The following is an 18,205-nucleotide window of genomic DNA, read 5'->3' on the forward strand; positions in this document are numbered from 1 at the left end:
TACCTTCACATAACCGTGAACATGGTCGTACATTTCGGTTGGAGAGTACCTGTCTAAATAAGACGGTACTCATACAGCGTCGGAAGATATCACACTATCACGGATCGATGGCATGTATAGCTAAACTTTTACACATGCTAGGTTAGTCCGAGAACCGACTAAACCTGCTCGATACCACTAAATGTAACACCCCATACCCGATACTGCTGTTTGAGTCGAACACGAGGTGTTAACGGACTTAATTCATTAATTAAACATTTCATACAATTCATTTTAAAATTTCCAGACAAGCTGGCTAACTGCATCACAGTCGCTTTAAAAATCATATCTCGAGTCACGAAACTCAAATCCAATTCGTAAATTTTTCCTAAAACTAGACTCATATATATATCTACTAATTTTTTATAGAATTTTGGTTGGGCCAATTAGTACAGTTTATTAGTTAAATTCTCCCCTGTTTTAGGGTTCAACTACTCTGACCTCTGTGTATTACGAATCAGATATCTCCCTGTACAGAGCTTCAATGACTATTCTGTTTGTGTCTAATAAAACTAGACTCAATAAGGAATCTGTACATATAAATTGTGATTTCTAATTATCTTTGTAAAATTTATGGTGAATTTCCAAAGTCAGAACAGGGGATCCAGAAATCGCTCTAGCCCTGTTTCACAAAAATTTAAACATCTCATAAAATATAGCTCATATACCTGTTTCGCTTATTCCATATGAAAATAGACTCATCAAGCTTCGATTCCATAACTTATTCATTATTTAATTCCATTTCTAATATTTTTAGTGATTTTTTAAACTCACGTCACTGCTGCTGTCTGAATCTATTTTATGGTAAATTTTACCTATTTCATGGTTTCCATGGATTAGCTAGCAATTTGACATACATAATACCAAATTTGATCATGATTAGCCATTCCAATGGCTAATCATTACCAAGCATTTCTATTTCCATACCACTCAATAACCATATCATAAGACCATATATACAAAATGATTATAATGCTATACATGCCATACTCAAAATATACAAGCCATTATGCCAAGATGGTATACGGATAGTGTGAGCGTGCCTCCGACCGCTTCCGATTTCCGAGCTGGCTTGTCAACACTACAAGGAATGAAAAGGAGGAGTAAGCATAAATGCTTAGTAAGCTCACATGCAAATAGCAAGTAACATAACCATATAAGCAAACATAAAACATCATTTGCATAATCATCACCAAGACATTCATATCACCTTTTCATTTATCATCTTACCATATTGTTGTTATATCGAGTTTTCAACCCGAGGGTTAAGTACATACCTGTTCAAATTATCCATTTCACAACACTTACCAATACGTCCCTTTCATCTTGAGTATTCCTCCATTTGAGTAGAACTTTACCCGTTGAACACATCGAATATAATTCGGATACATGGAAAGTTTGCACATAAGTGCCACATATGTAGCCAAGCTACCATGTAACCCGCCCATAAGTGAACTCGGACTCAACTCAACGAGCTCGGGCGTTCGCATCCATAAGTGAACTCGGACTCAACTCAACGAGTTCGGATGCCTAGTTACATCTCACGAACTCGGACTCAACTCAACGAGTTCGGACGCTCGATCCATAAGTGAACTCGGACTCAACTCAACGAGTTCGGATGCCCAAATATCCCAGTGACATGTCACTTGTATCCTAATCCATTCCAAAGGTTCAACGGACCTTTTTCCCAATCATGTGTCTCAACCATCTTCTACGGAATGCCGATCCGATACTCGGTAGTATTTCATATTTTCCAAGTATATCACATAATTTGACATATTATCAAACAATTATCACAAGTATAATATTTCATAATAATTATCATATCATTTAAAAAACATTAAAACATTTAAAATAATAACTATGTTACCAACATTTACATATGAACTTACCTCGTATGCGAAAATGGCTATTTTTACCATTTCGTCCACCACTTGGTATTTTCCCCATTTTAGCCCGAATTTCAGTTTTCCTTGCTCTATCATTTAAAATATAGTCTAATTAGGACTCACATTATTCAAATTGACCCAAAATCATATTTTGGAAAAATTACAATTTTGCCCCTAAACTTTTGCATATTTACACTTTTGCCCCAAAGCTCGTAAATTAAAAATTCAGCCTATTTTCTTATGTTTTATGACATGCTGATCATTTTTCCCTTCTATGGCAACATCAAATTCTCACTCTAACATGTACTTATGACTATTAGGTATTTTTACCGATTAAGCCCTTTTGCTCGTTTTCACTTAAAACCGAGTAGCACAAGTTGTCTAACATAATTTAAAACTTCATATTCTATCATAAAACACCAAAATACACAAATTTCACCTATGGGTATTTTTCCAAATATAAACCCTAGGTTAAATTATTGCTAGCATAAGCTAAATCGAGCTACCGGGACTCCAAAAACGTAAAAATCATTAAAAACGAGGCTAGAACGGACTTACAATCGAGCTTGGAAGCTTGAAAACCCTAGCCATGGTTTCTCCTTGCTATATTCGGCCATGGGGTTGAAGATGAGCAAAATTGGCTTTTAATTTTGTATTTTAATTCATTTTACCCCTAAATGACCAAAATGCCCTTACTACTAAACTTTCCAAAATTGATCCATGTCCAATTTTTGTCCATAGACTTAGAAATTGGTAAAATTACTCTTTAAGGACCTCTAATTAATAATCTAATTCAATTTTATGCAAAATACTTCTAGAACACAAGTTTTGCAATTTATTCAATTTAGTCCCAAATTTCAAATTAAGCACTTTATGCATAAAATTTCTTCACGAAATTTTCACACAATCATGCAATCATATCATAGACCTTAAAATAATCATAAAATAATTATTTCTATATCGGATTTTGTGGTCACGAAACCACTATTTCGACTAGGCCCAAAATCAGGATATTACACTCACACGCTCACGAGTTCACAAAATACCAACGTTTCGGTATTTCGACTTTTACCGATTCAGTCTAAGGGAGGGTGTCATTTACACACCTGGTTGATGATGATTGATGACGATATCTCCCACGCGATAATCCTACAATCAATCACTAACACATTAGACTTACGAATTAACGATAACTAACATAAATCCACGTCAACTAACCCAATCATCACACAAGTTAGTCATTTATGCACAAGGGACAAAATAGTCTTTTTACCCTCCAGGGGTAAATCAGTAGTCCTACCCTACAGGAGTATTTTGGTAATTCTACCTCACAAGGGTATTTTTGTAATTTTGTAAATCGAGAGTAAAACGGTAATTCTATAAATCGATGGTACCTTGGTAATTTTACAAGTCGAGGGTATTTCAGTAATTTTACAGGTAGAGGGTATTTCAGTAATTTCACAAATTAGGGGTATTTTGGTAATTTTACAAACTAGGGGTATTTTGGTAATTGTACAAACCAGGGGTATTTTGGTAATTTTATAAACCAAGGGTATTTTGGTAATTCTACAACTTATCCACTTGGGCCTACGGACCCATTGGGACCACATGGCCCATTTCAGCCCATTGCGGCTCGAAATAGCCGTCCTACTGCTAGAGTAATGAGAAATACACACCTCTTAGGAGACTACAGTTAATCCGCGCTCCAAACACTCTTAGTTGACGCCCACCCCAAACGAGCACGTCACAAAACGAAAGGGATCAGCCAAGAAGGGTATGCCTACTCTCCTCATGGTTTGCTCTATTTAAAGCCAGCTCTCCATCTACTCTTATGTTAGCTTCCCGATGTGGGATCCCTCCATCACCAGAGTTTAAAACCAACACCAACTTTTGCCGTCCCAACATAGTAAAATAATCAACCTTTGCGTGCCAAGGGATTCGAACCAAAGTTCTCTCACATGCCAACTCACGCCACCACCACTAGGCCATCAACTCATTTGTGTCATAAATCCAACACATTAAAGTTTAAAGCGCACCTACTTGCTTCCAGATTTATTGAAAAGAAAAACCAAAATATATTGCAAGAGCCAAGACTTGAACCTTGGACCCCTTGCTTCCTCTATGGCGTCACTTCCTTGTCCCCTAAGTGGCGCCACCTTGCCACTACACCATACTCATTTTTGTGTCATCTTTTACCCCTCTACTCTTAAAAGCCCAAACGCCAATTGCATCACCTGTTCATAAAATTAAAATTTCGAAGTCTACCACGGATTTAACTTAAGTTTGGGCCTTCCAAAGGCCCACTAACCTACTAAAATATATATTTTAACCAACCAGAACACACACAAATTTTAAAAATCACAAGAACACAGAAAACCCGAAAATTGAGGCGTTACAACTCTACCCTCCTTAAAGAAATTTCGTCCTCAAAATTTTACCTGAATCAAACAGATAAGGATATTGTTGACGCATCGCCACTTCTGGCTCCCAAGTAGCTTCCTCTCTGCCATGATTACACCAATCACAGAAACACAGAAAACCTAAAAATTGAGGCGTTACACAGTAAGCTTCATAGCTTAGTAAGTTCGTACCAAAATACTCAATAGTTTATAATATACAAATCATCAAGTAATAGACACTTAGTAGTTCTCATAACATCATTCAATTATAATCTATAACCATTTATCATGTATATACAAATTCATCAAGCTTCATACGTATAGTATTAACTACCACATAGGTATCGTACGTACTTTCCTGTATTTATTTATTTCATTCTCACCTCTTTGTTCAATACATTAAATCATGCAGAAATCTTTCAATGCTCTAAGAACTCGCACACCTATTGCATAAATGATGAGTCGAAGCTATAAAGATATCGCACACTTAGTGCCATCACATTAAACTGAAGCTATCTCGATATTGCACACTTAATGCCACATATAGCCAAAGTGCTTCCAACTCGTACAATGAGTACTATATATACATAGCTGAAGCTATCTCGATATTGCACACCTAATGCCACATATAGTCGAAGCTTTTCCAACTCGCACAATGAGTATTATATATACATAGCCGAAGCTATCTCGAAACGCACACTAAATGCCAAACATAGTCAATTTGTCATCGTATGCAATCGTAGTCATATATACATATACAATTTATGCATTATTAAAGCATTAAAAACATAATTATAACAATGTTTATCACGTACAAACTTACCTCGTACTTGGAATTGACGAATTGAATCGATTACTTGATAACCTTCGATTTTCCCCTATCTAAATCCGATCCCTTTCTTTCTCGATCTATATAAATTCAAAATTAACTCATTTAATCACATAATTATTCAATTTAGTCCACAAACACATATTTTGGTTTTTTACATTTTGGCCCTAAACTTTCAAATTTCTTACATTTTAGTCCCTATTTCATAAATATACAAAATTCACATAATTCAATTTAAACAATTGCTTGCTGAATTTTATAGGGACCTCTAGTAGCCTTAAACTTTCATTTATTCACACATTTAACCTCACATTTTAACATTTTCACAAATTAATCCCTTTCATACAATTTCACCAAAAATCACTTTACAGAACATGATAATCTATCAATAAATACTCATTTTCCATCATCAAACATTCAAATGCTCAAGATATCATTAATGGTGTTTTACAAAATCACCATCAAACTCAAATTAAGGCACGTGCTAGCTAGTACTTGACGCAACGATCCTAAAAACATAGAAATCATCAAAAACTGTGCAAAGAACATACCTTAATCAAAGGTTATGTTAGCCAAATATCAAATCCCTAAAATGGATTCTTTTCTCTCTCAAATTCGATTAACAAGGATGAAAGATGATGATATTTTAACTTTGTTTTAATTAATAATAACTTACTAATTACCATTTTAACCTTAATGAATAAACATTAATATCTTATAATGGATGTCCATAAATGTCCATTATCACAATCAATGGTCTAATATCAACATAAGAACTTCACATTTAATAAGCCATGGCAATTCAGCACTTTTAACAAGTGGAATGCAACTTTTGCATTTTACGCGATTTAATCTTTTTTCTCAAATTGAGCTATTAAACGATAAAATTAGCTCACAAAACTTTCACACATATATTCACATGCTATAAACACCAAAAATAATATTAAAATAATTTTATGACCTCAGATTTGTGGTCCCAGAATGACTATTCAGCTTTAGCTAAAATCGGACTGTAACACACCCTACTTTTGCAATCTTCTTTTCTACTTTGTGTAGAAACGAAAGAGAAACATCTGAGGAACTACAACAAAGAGTTTTTCATGGAATCCAAAGAAAGTAACCGTGGTTATGGGTTCTCAACTTATTTCTATTGTTCCATTAGATATATTTCTTGAAATTTTTTTAGTTCCTAGATAGAAAATCCATCGAAAATACCTCCACAAAAATCTAGGAGAACTAGCTATCTAGAATCATCAACGATTTCAAACCCTTCAAATTTTTGGAATCAAAATATTAAAAAATACTTTTTAGAAATTCAAGGAAAGACGTTTATTTAAGGATGAGGGTTTGAACCGTTGATGACATGATGTCAAGAAATTTGGCCCTTGTAATACAATATATGAGAACACTTTTGTGTGATCTTGAAAGATTCTGTGGTGTGATAACTCTTGAAAAGAGTTACATTTCAGGATTTTAGACTTGGTTAATTGCTTGTATTTAGGTGAAGTTAGTGTATTTTAGGATATTATATTAGTATATTTTTAAAACATTGAATCATAAAGCTTGGATTGTGCTTAAATGTTATTATGTTACTTTTACTTGTGGGTGGAAGGGATTTGTTTGTGTTTGAATAGCAGGTGTAGAATGAGGAAAAGAAATGAAGGAGTGAAGTTTTGTAATGGTAAAAGGTTGGATGGATTGCCGACATTAATGGCATGGAAATTCTAAGAAGACACTGAGTCAGCATTCAATTCGTGCCACTCTTAGTCAACTGTAATTGTACTAGAAAGATCTACTTGAAATAGAGAGAGAAAAAATTATGGGCTGAGAGGGGGATCTATCTTATAAAAAGTGAGGAGAAGAGATAGAAGGGAGAGACTTTTCTTTTAGATATTTTTTTGGGGGAAAGATCATAAGGAAAAGAACTAGGGGAGTAGTAGAGGCTGAGCGGTAGACCAGAACTCGAGGGAGAAGAAGAAGGCAATCAACCTGGTATTTGAAAGACATTGCGCCACCAGAGTTGAGGGTTGGATCGATTAAAGCTTCCTGAAGTTCTGCCTTTATTTTCTTAAATTACTTCTTTGCAAAATTAATTGTTGAAGATGTTGAATGATATTTTGAATTCTGATTTGATTAAACAACCCATGAGTTAAATCTCATCAGGTTGGGATTATTGGATGATACTTGAATTTTCCATTAATGTTGAAGCTTATATTTGACCTAATTTACAGTTTCATTCAATTTATTCTTTTGAATTGAATGCATGCAATCTCTAGACATAGATGAAGGCGTAATATTCTTATAAATATAACTCAATTATGAAAAGGTTAGGTTAGTTGGACAACAATTGATTGATACGAATGGGTGTTCAATAGAATGCCCATTACAGTCTCTAAATTTAGAGAAACGTTCGTACAGAGTGAAGATTAATCAATACTAGGAATCACATCTGAGGTCTATAGACATATATTTCCTTAGGTAAGGTATCCTGAGGTCTTGCTCTCAAAAGAAGTAGACCATTTTAAATCCATTATGAGCAGTAAGTTGATTAAGAATTTGTCAAGGCATTATTGGTTTATAAGGGTAGATTCCTAGTAATCCCAACCTTCCAATCAACAGCGTAGACCTTCTTACTTTTGTCTCAGTATCTTTACCATAACATATTTTTAAATATTTGCTTGTTTACAGATTGCACAGATCATCATTATTTTGATTACCCTTGCATTTCTGTCATTGTTTTGCCTTTGTATAATTCACATACTTCATAGCAGCAATGTGACCAAGTTAATCCCATGAAGATGATCTTACTTATCATTATATTACTCAATTCAACATTTATACTTGCACATTTCGCATATTATATTCACACACGACAAGTTTTTGGTACCAATACCGGAGATTGACAATTTGGTGAAATTTGGTTTTGTTATTGCTTATCTAGTTCCATTTGTTTTATCTAACTTAGTTGTCTTTAATTATTCTAGTTTACTATCAGTCTATGAGAAGAGGCATTCATGTTAATAAAGAATATCCTTTTGACCCAGAGTTCGAAAGAACTTTGCAAAGAAAGAGAATAGAACTGCGAGATATGGCTAGGATTGGAAATGATCCAGGTATGGAAGATCCATTTCATCCTAATGGATAGGATGTTGACATTCCTCGTGTAATAGATGATTGAGACAGGCCTATTCATGAGCATGTAGTACCAATTCTGGATTTTTTGAACACAAGGATAGTCAGACTACACAAAAAATCTTAGTAGTTTGAGCTAAAATCGGTGATGTTTCAGATGTTGCAAACGGTAGGACTATAACAACCCATTTTTAGTCAAATCAGAATAGTGATTTTGGGACCACAAATCTGAGGTCAAAATAATTATTTTATTATTATTTTAAGGTCTATAGAATGATAGTAAGATTTAATTGTTTGCATGCTCAATTTGATAAAAAGGACTAAATCGTGTAGAAGTTGAGTTCTATTAGTTAAAGGTGTCTAATAGCTATGGAACCTTAAAATGGAGGTCCTTATGTTGTAATTAGACCATTAATAGTATGTGTGGCCAAAGATGGACATTAAATAGGTGAATTTTAAATTATTAATAAGGTTATTATAGTAAATTAATTAATAAAGATTAATTAAGTAAAACAAAACCACATTTTTGTCCATCTTCTTCACCTAGCCAAAAGTAAGGAAGAAAATACACCATTTTTGAGCTATTGAAGGTTCAGCTATAGACTCCTTGCATGTAAGTGTATTTTTGCTCAGTTTTTAATGATTTCTATGTTTTCGGAGTCGTTGTACCTTAATCTAGCTAGCCTAGGGACTAATTTGCAAAATTGTTAAAGGTTTAGGGTTTTACCATTGATGAATATGTGTTTATTTTGATGTTTGATGATAGAAAATGAATGGATGTTGTTAGATAAACAACATTTGTTAAGTGATTTTTAATAACATTGTCAATTAGGGATTTATTTGTAAAATGTGTAAAATTTATGGTGAAATGTGTGAAATAATGAAAAATATGGGTTGCTATGAGTATAGGTGAAATTCGGCTAGCATTGATGTGGACTTAATTGCATGAATTTGTATTTTTATGAGCTAGGGACTAAATTGTAAAGATGTTAAACTATTAGAGGAAAAAGTGTAATTTTTCCATAATATAATTTTTGGGTTAAATTGAATAGAATGATAATTAGATAAGTTAAATTTGATTATATATAGATCAAGAAAAGTGAAGTTCGGAATTAGATTAGGGGAAAAACAAGATAGTTGATTGATAGCTTGTTTCTCTCCGTATTAATCCAAGGTAAGTTTGTATGTTAATAAGCATTAATATAATTGTGTTTTAAATGCTTTATTATTGACTTAATTGTGAGCACGATCTTACGAAAATGTTTGACGAAGATTCTGTAATGTTAAATCCCGATTGAACCTTCAGAATAGATAGGATACAAATGACATGTCATTAAGGGTTATTATGTTTGGGTGCTGGTTTGTACGTTAAAGTTTTTGGCATGTGTTGCATATTCTTGTCAGCTTGTGTGAGCAGCACCATGTAGCTACGTCTTGACTGTCAACTTGTGTGAGCAGACCCGTTGATAGCTCGTAAGTGAACATTATATGAGATATGAGATTGTGATGGCTTCGGAGATATAAAATGGTTCTAATATTATTCCAAATGGTTCAACTGGTATATCGAAGATATAAAATGGTGAGAGATAGATATGTATCAGTACAGGTATGTACGGAAATCATATGAGCATTGAATCCATGAAATTTATGAGTTCATGATTAATTATGTGAATGAATAAATGTTAATTTTGCGATTAAATGGTTTTGTAGTATATTATGTTTATATTACTTTAATGGTGAATGAATGGTAAGCTTTACTTATTAACTATACGAGCTTACTAAGCTTTATAGCTTACTTTGTTTATTTTTCCATGTTTTATAGTGTTTTTCGAAGCCTGCTCAGATTTGAAGTCGTCCCAGATCTCATCACACCATCTTGCTGTCATTTTGGTACTTTTGAAATTGTGTATTTGGTTATATGGCATGTATAGGTATTTGTGGTTAACATGGTTTATATTTTTATAATGAATTTAGCCAATTGATTTGGCCTGCAAATGATTTTTTTTTGCTTATATGTTTAAACAGATGGTTCGACTTATTTTGGTATATTTGGTTATGTACATATGTGTAAATGGTCTTTTGTTAGGTGGTTGGTAATTTCCATGTGAATGCTTGTTTGTGGATTGGTGTTTTGAGTATCAAATAGTTGAAATATGAGTTTGTATGCTTGTGGTTTTAGGTAAAATAATGCATAATTGAAAGTGACCATATAGGTGATTTGTTAATGTAAGATTGGTATGAAATTGAATGGCTAATTATGATAATTATGTGTCCTGTGATTGATGGTATTGATATGGCATGAATTGAACTTGGTTTAGATAAGTTTAAATGCCATTTGAAGATATGGTCATATGCAATTTGGTTTGTGTAGGTGAATGCAAGTTTGGGTGAGAAAGATAGCTTGGAAAATAGCCTTTCTTTTTCCACACAGGCAGGGACACGGGCGTGTGTCTCAGCCATGTGTGATACAGGGTCAGGCGACACGACCATGTGTCCCCTGATGTTTAATTAGAAATCAATTCAATATGCTGCACACGGGCTTTTAAATTGGCTGTGTGGCATAAGTCAGTATACCCTACAATTTTGGCACAGCCTAGCACACGGCCTAGTAGATGGGCATGTGAAGCCATTTCAAAGGGTACACAAGCTAGTCACACGGGCATGTGGTTGGCTGTGTGACCCAAGTCAGAGAGTTATACGGGATCAGACACAGGATGGGACATGGCCATGTGATCCCATTTCGAATGACCGTATAGTATGTGACATGGCCATGTATTTGGCCGTGTAAGACACACGGCCTGGCCACACGGGCATGTGTCCCCTGTATTTTGAAAATTTTCTAAGTTTTCCATAATTTTTCTTAAGTTATCGATGTAGTCCCGAACCATTTCTAATGCATGTTTTGGGCCTCGTAGGCTCGTATTAAAGACTGTATGATTGATAGTGAATAATTTTTATGTGGAAATGAAAAATGTATGTTTGTTTAAGTAATAAGTCAGGTAATGCTCTGTAACCCTATTCTGGCAATGAATACGAGTTAAAGGTGTTACGCTTATTGGTATCAGAGCTACGGCTTAGTCGATTCTTGAACTAACATAACGTATGTGAGTCTAACTATACATGCCATATATAACCTGTGATAGTGTGATTTCTAATGACAGTTTTAAATCATGTTTTCATATAGTAATGGATCCCAATCGAGCAGTGGCCATTGATGTTGAAAGTAATGTGCTAGCCTCCGTTCATGGAGTAGCACAATCTAAGTCAAGGCCTGTATCTGGGAGTCAGGGAGGAGAGGCCAAGGAAGCCTTCTTCCAAATGATGAACGAATGGTTCGCTGAGTTTGTTTGAACGAATCTGGCTGCTCAGCAACCTCTACCCCCACCTATTGCCCAACCGATTCTCGTAACTCCTTAAGGTTTGGAACCTTTACATTCAAGTAAGCCACCTGTTGATAAAATCTAAAAATATAAGGCTGAATAGTTTAGAGCTACAGTTGATGATGATCTTGAGAGAGCTAAGTTTGGGCTTGAGAATACAATCTGAGTGTTTGATGAATTATTTTGTACGTCAATAGAATGTTTCAAATGCGTTGTATCACTCCTGAGAGATTGTAACACCCCAAACCCGGCCAGACGTTATAGTCAAATCTAGCAACGTCACATTGAAGTGTTTTTCGTAAAGCGAGATATTGTGGAGAAACCCATCTCTATTTAATAATCTTTGTGTGATCTTTATGACGTTTGTTTAGGTTGAAAATTGTTTGCCGAAAGTTATTCATATTAAAACATCCTTATTATATTTTAAAATGTTATTCATTTTTAAGATATCATTTTATAGCAGAAGCTTTTTAAAACAGTTGCGTACTTGCCGTTCACTTTGTAAAAACATTGCTTATTTTGAAAACTCGTGTTTTCCTAGCACTAGCAGTTATAAACCAAAGCAAGTAAAATTTAAAATCCATAAAGGCCATAATTACAGTAAAATACCCCAAAATTTAAATCACTTATAATTAAAACCAAATATGAAAGCATGAGCGGTCGTGTGGCCACCTTTGAGTCCCTCGCTGCACCGATCCTCCTAAGGATTACTTGCACGGTTAGATAGATGGGTGATTTTACGAAAATTCAGTGTGTAATTGCACTAATAAACAACAATGAACAACACAGTCTGGCCTAAGCCCATATCAGTAACAATTCAATATCAGTTAGGCCCTTGGCCCATTATAGAAACAATAGCAGTGGCAGTAATTAGTGCAGTAAGTATGATCAATGCAGTAACAATAATCAGTGCAGAATGCAAACAGAAAATCCTACCCATCCATCCTCTACACTCCACTCCGTCCAGCCCTACACTCTATATGGGGATAAAATTGACCCACCCATCCTTACACTCCAAATATAGCACCAGTTGCAGCACTAATCAGTAATTGCAGCAGAGCTGCCAATAATAAGCTTAAAGCCATCAGTAGGTCCATAGTCGTCTTGGGCGACCCGTGCGACCATATCAGTACAGTACACTTGCTCCAAAATAACAATCCCAACCTCTGCAATATGTCATGCATCGTATCATAGTATTTTACATGGATGCAACATACATATAATGTTGCATGCTCAAATACAGTCATACACATCGTAGGAAAAATCAGTCATTTTACCTTACAGGGGTATTACAGTTATTTTACCTATAGGTGTGACAGCCCTAAAGTGACCCTAGTCAGAAAGCGGTTTCGGGACCGCTAAACCGAGTCACCAAATTATTTGAATATGATAATTATTGTCTAAAATATGTGACTATGAATGTGTGAAAGTTTTAAGCTTCGATTTAGTTAATTGCATGTGAATTTAGTTAATAGGACTTATGTGTGACACTTGTGAAATGTGATAGGTTAATCTATAAGGATCTATTAGTGCATGTAATTAAAAAGGGTGGACTTGCATGTCAATTTCCCCACTTAATTGGTAGTGGCCGGCCATGACAATGAGCGTGGCCAAAATGTGATGGGTAAAACATGTCATAAACATGTTATGTTAGTGTTTTATGGGAGGAATGATAAAATAAGGAGCATGGGTAATAAAATAATAGTGGTTAGTAGGAGGAGAAAGAGAAAAAAAAATGAGCTAGGCTACTCCTCCATTGCCGTGACTTGAGGAAGGAAGAAGAAGAGGATTTTCTTGCTTCATGTTCGGTTGGTTGGTGTTTAGGAGGAGGTATGTTTGATGTTGTTCCATGAGATTCATGCATGTTTTTAGTTGTTAGCTTGAGTTCTACCTAGCCCATGGTTTAAATCTTTGCTATGTGATGGAGATGATATTCGCCATGGGTGTTGTCTTCTTGGTTGGTGTTTGATGTTGTGGTGATGAGGCATGAAGATGAGTTAAGTTTCGCTAAGGTGGATTTGTGTTGATGTCATTTGCATGCTAAATGTGAAGCTTTGTAATGATACATGTGATGGTGGATTGATGACTCTTGGATTTTCTTTTTAGCATTTTTGAGTTAGACATTAAGTTCTTTGTTTAACCCATGACCAAAATTGAAATGGTATGGTGTCTTGATGCATTCGGCCATGGTAGGAAGTAGAAGAGAAATATGGTTGTTGATTCATGTTATTTGGATGAAAAATGGTAGTAAGGTGAAGTGCAAATGTTAGTATTTGATTACTAGTGTATATATGTGTATTAGCCGAGTTTTGAACTTGAAACAAAATGGTATGTAGTCAATACAAGTAACCATATTTGTAGGAAGTATTAAGCATATAATTGGCCTCAACATAGACATGCATATTCGCCACATGAGATAGATTGGTGTTGCATGTATTCGGTTATAGGCGAGCATAATGATGAATCTATCTTGACTTAGATAATCGACTCAAGGAGAATTTGTTAAAGTGCTTAGTTAATTGATATTAGGTTAATGATGTGTGTATTCGGTCATAAAGGTGCACATGAGGAAATGTTAGATTAATTGTATTAAATTGCTCAATGTGATTAAAAATGCGTATGACCATTTTGTATTTGAGCTAAAGGTGGCCATATGACCTATCAAACTCCTTGTCATATTCGGCCATAAGCTAGCATAATGAGACTTTAATAAGTTAAATTTGTTTGAATTAGCTCAAGAGCTTAGAGGACCAAAGTTGGATAAGGGAAAGGAAAACGTGATCGAATAGCCGCCGAAATCATTCGACAACATCCGAGGTAAGTTTTTGAGTAATGGATCTTAGATTATGATTCGATTAGATCATGTTTTAAGTAAATCAAAATCATGCTCTTTGTATGTAACTATTGAGCCGAGAATGATAATGCTTGATAAGTGACTTGTGTTTGAATTCTAGTTATGAAAATGAAATATAGATGTGTCATGATTTTTAGATATGTGCATGGATATTCGGATGATAACCGGGCTAAGTCCCGAAGGCATTTGTGCTAGTGACTAATTCCGGGCTAAGCCCGAAGGCATTTGTGCGAGTTACTATATCCGGGCTAAGTCCCGAAGGCATTTGTGCGAGTTACTATAACCGGGCTAAGTCCCGAAGGCATTTGTACGAGTTACTATAACCGGGCTAAGTCCCAAAGGCATTTGTGCGAGTTACTATAACCGGGCTAAGTCCCGAAGGCATTTGAGCAAGTAGCTATATCGGGCTAAATTCCGAAGGTACTTGGTTTGGGAATGAGCGATCTTGCTGTAATAATTTCAATTAATACGCTCGTAAAATCCCAACGATGAGGTACGTTTCGTATATGCATGGGAGTAGTTGATTCCTTTTAAATATTATTCGCTCAGACAATTAATGAGCTTCTGGCCTTTGGTTAAGTTGATCCCTTATGTGTGAATATAAGGGTTGGAAATGTGAAGTAAGACTGAGTTTTGAGAATATGTGTATATGAAATTATCCGTTTAGTTATATGAATGCTATACTTCAGTTGTGCCGAATTTCATTGCTCAAAACTTACTAAGCATTAAATGCTTACTCCATTGTTTGAATCTCTGTTTTATAGATTTTGGTTCGTCAGCTATCGGACTCGGGATTGTCGAAGTCGAAGTCGTCCACAGTATCAAAGCCCTTTTGGTACACTTTTGGTTGAACTCTGAAAATGGCATGTATAGGACTACCCTTTTTGTTGTTGGTCATGTACCCTTTGGCTTTGTATAAATTTGGATAGCCATGCGAAAATGGCTTATATATACTTTGAGCATAGCATTATAATCGTTTTGTATGTTGTTCATTGAGAGGTATGGAAATGTTTGGTAACGATTAGCCATAGGAATGGTTAATCATGATCATTTTGGTGCTTTGTATGACAAATTCTAGTTGATTCATGGAAAACCATGAAATAGGTAAAGTTTACCTTAAAAACAGATGCTGACAGCAGCAGTAGTGTGGATTTGAAAAATCACTAAAACTAGAAGGAATCGAATTAAATAGTGAATAAATTATGTAATCGAACCTTGATGAATCTATTTTCATATGAAAGTAACGAAACGATCATATGAGCCGTATTTTATGAGATGCTTAAGTTTTCGTGAAACAGGGCCAAAGCGATTTCTGGATCCCCTGTTCTGACTTTGGAAATTCACTATAAATTAACCAAAGATAATTAGAAGTCATGGCCTATATGTACAGATTCCTTTTCGAGTCTAGTTTCTTTAGAAACAAACGACATAAGTATTGAATCCCTGTACAAGGAGATATCTAAGTCGTACTGGATGAAGGTCAGAGTAGTGGAAACCCCGAAACAGGGGAGACTTTAACTAATAAACTGTACTAATTGGATCGACCAAAAATTCTAGAAAACAATTTGTAGATGGATATATGAGTCTAGTTTCAGGTAAAATTTACGAAACTGGTTTTCGAGTTTTTTAACTCAAGATATGATTTTTAAGGTGAAAGTGACGCAGTTAGCCAGCTTGTCTGGAAATTTTTAAAATGGACTGTGAAAATAAATGAATTAAGTCTGTTAGCACCTCGTGTTCGACTCCGGCAACGGTCTCAGGTTCTGGGTGTTACAATTTTATTGGTATCAGAGCTACGATTTAGTCGATTCTAGGACTACCGTAATACGTTTGGGTCTAGCTATACATGCCATTATGTGATTATTTGATAGTGTGGTGATTTCTGACAATTGAAAATGTGTTTATTTATAGTAATGGATCCCGATCCCAACCGAAGCGGTAGTGATGATCTTGAGAGTGTAGCGTCTGCTCCAAGACAAGGGACATACCGCGGACTCTCAACCTATTGCTAGTAATCCGAATGATGAAGCTAGATAAGCTTTTTATAGCGTGATGAATGATTGGTTCAACCAATACATTCGAACTAATACTACTGCTCCACAACCTCCATTCCCGACTAATACCACCTCAAGACCTACAATACCTCCCAAGAATCGACCAAATAAGGTCAAATAAACCCCATTGATGAGAATCGAAAACATGTACTCTTGAATTTAAAGCTACGGACATGATGATGCCGAGCAAGCTGAATTTTGGTTGGACAACACCATTCGGTACTCGATGAGCTATCTTGCACACCGATGAGTGCCTAAAGTATACTATCTCCTTGCTACGTGATTACGCCTACTATTGGTGGAATACGTTGACTTCTGTCACAGCCCAGAAGCAAGTAACTTAGGAGTTTTTCCAAACCGAGTTTCGGAAAAGTATATCATCGAGATTCATGGATCAAAACGGAAGGAATTTCTTGAACTTAAACAAGGTTCCATGTCGGTTACCGATTATGAACGAAAGTTTGTAAGGCTTAGCTGTTACGCTCGAGAATGCATTTCTTCAGAAGCCATGATGTGTAAACATTTCGAGGATGGACTGAATGATGATATAAAGCTGTATGTTGGCATTTTAGAAATCCAAGAATTTGTGGTACTGGTCGAGCGAGCTTGCAAAGCCGAGGAGCTCAGTATGGAGAAAAGAAAAGCTGATATAGGAGCAAAGGAGTTTCGTAAGAGGTCTTCGAGGAGGCCCTTTCAACAGTCATCGAAGAAATTTAGAGATGATTCAGGCCGATCTAGAGACACTTCGGGTTTTTCTAGACGAGATCGTGATCGACCCCCTGTGAGTGCACGAGTCACTTCGGTCGCCAGTGTTGGAAATGATCGTCGAGACAGAACGGAGTGTTAGTATTGTGGTAAATGGCATTCGGGGAGTTGTAGATTCCATGACCACTCCTGTTACAAGTGCGGATCAGCTGACCACTTTATTAAAGATGGCCCGAGATTGTCTGAACAGAACGTAAATCAGAGTGGGAAACCTGGTGCTACTACTGCTCGAGGTAGACCATCTAGAAATACGGGCAATGCTAGTGGCGGTCAGAGAGGATCTAGGGATGCTACAACCAGATCTGAGGCTCGTGCTCCTACTAGAGCTTACGCTATACGCGCACGCGAGGATGCTTCCTCGCCAGATGTTATTACCGGTACTTTTACTCTCTTTGATACTAATGTGATTGCTTTGATTGACCCTAGTTCTACTCATTCTTATATATGTGAAACCTTAGCATCCAGTAAGACTCTACCTGTTGAGTCTACTGAGTTTGTAATTCGGGTGTCAAATCCTTTGGGTCGTTACGTGCTTGTCGACAAAGTGTGCAAGAAATGTCCCCTAGTAATCCGAGGTTCCTATTTTCTGGCTGATTTGATGCTTTTACCGTTTGACGAATTTGATGTTATCCTCGGTATGGATTGGTTGACCGTACATGATTCAATTGTAAATTGCAAAAGAAAAACCATCGATTTAAGGTGTGTAAATAACGAGATAATCCGAGTTCAGTCTACTAACTTGAATAGGTTGCCAGCTATAATATCATCGATGTTGGCTCAGAAATATGTAAGAAAGGGGTGTGAAGCATACCTTGCGTATGTACTTGATGACAAAGAGTTAGAAAAGAAGCCTGAATCTGTGCC

At 35.9% G+C, this 18,205-nt stretch overlaps 1 long non-coding RNA gene across 1 annotated transcript in view; it reads right to left on the bottom strand.

The window, feature by feature from the left end:
• Positions 1-907: 907 nt before the first annotated feature.
• The window catches only part of LOC128290078 (uncharacterized), a 61,185-nt gene continuing 43,887 nt past the window's right edge, over positions 908-18,205 (bottom strand). Inside the window, exons 2-3 of the long non-coding RNA XR_008279718.1 lie at positions 1,932-2,017; positions 908-1,120 (exon numbers count right to left, since the gene is read on the bottom strand). This is a non-coding gene — a long non-coding RNA (uncharacterized LOC128290078). The remainder of the gene's footprint in view (positions 1,121-1,931; positions 2,018-18,205) is intronic.

The sequence above is a fragment of the Gossypium arboreum genome, chromosome 3 (assembly GCF_025698485.1).
Source record: "Gossypium arboreum isolate Shixiya-1 chromosome 3, ASM2569848v2, whole genome shotgun sequence".
Taxonomy (NCBI): Eukaryota; Viridiplantae; Streptophyta; class Magnoliopsida; order Malvales; family Malvaceae; genus Gossypium; species Gossypium arboreum.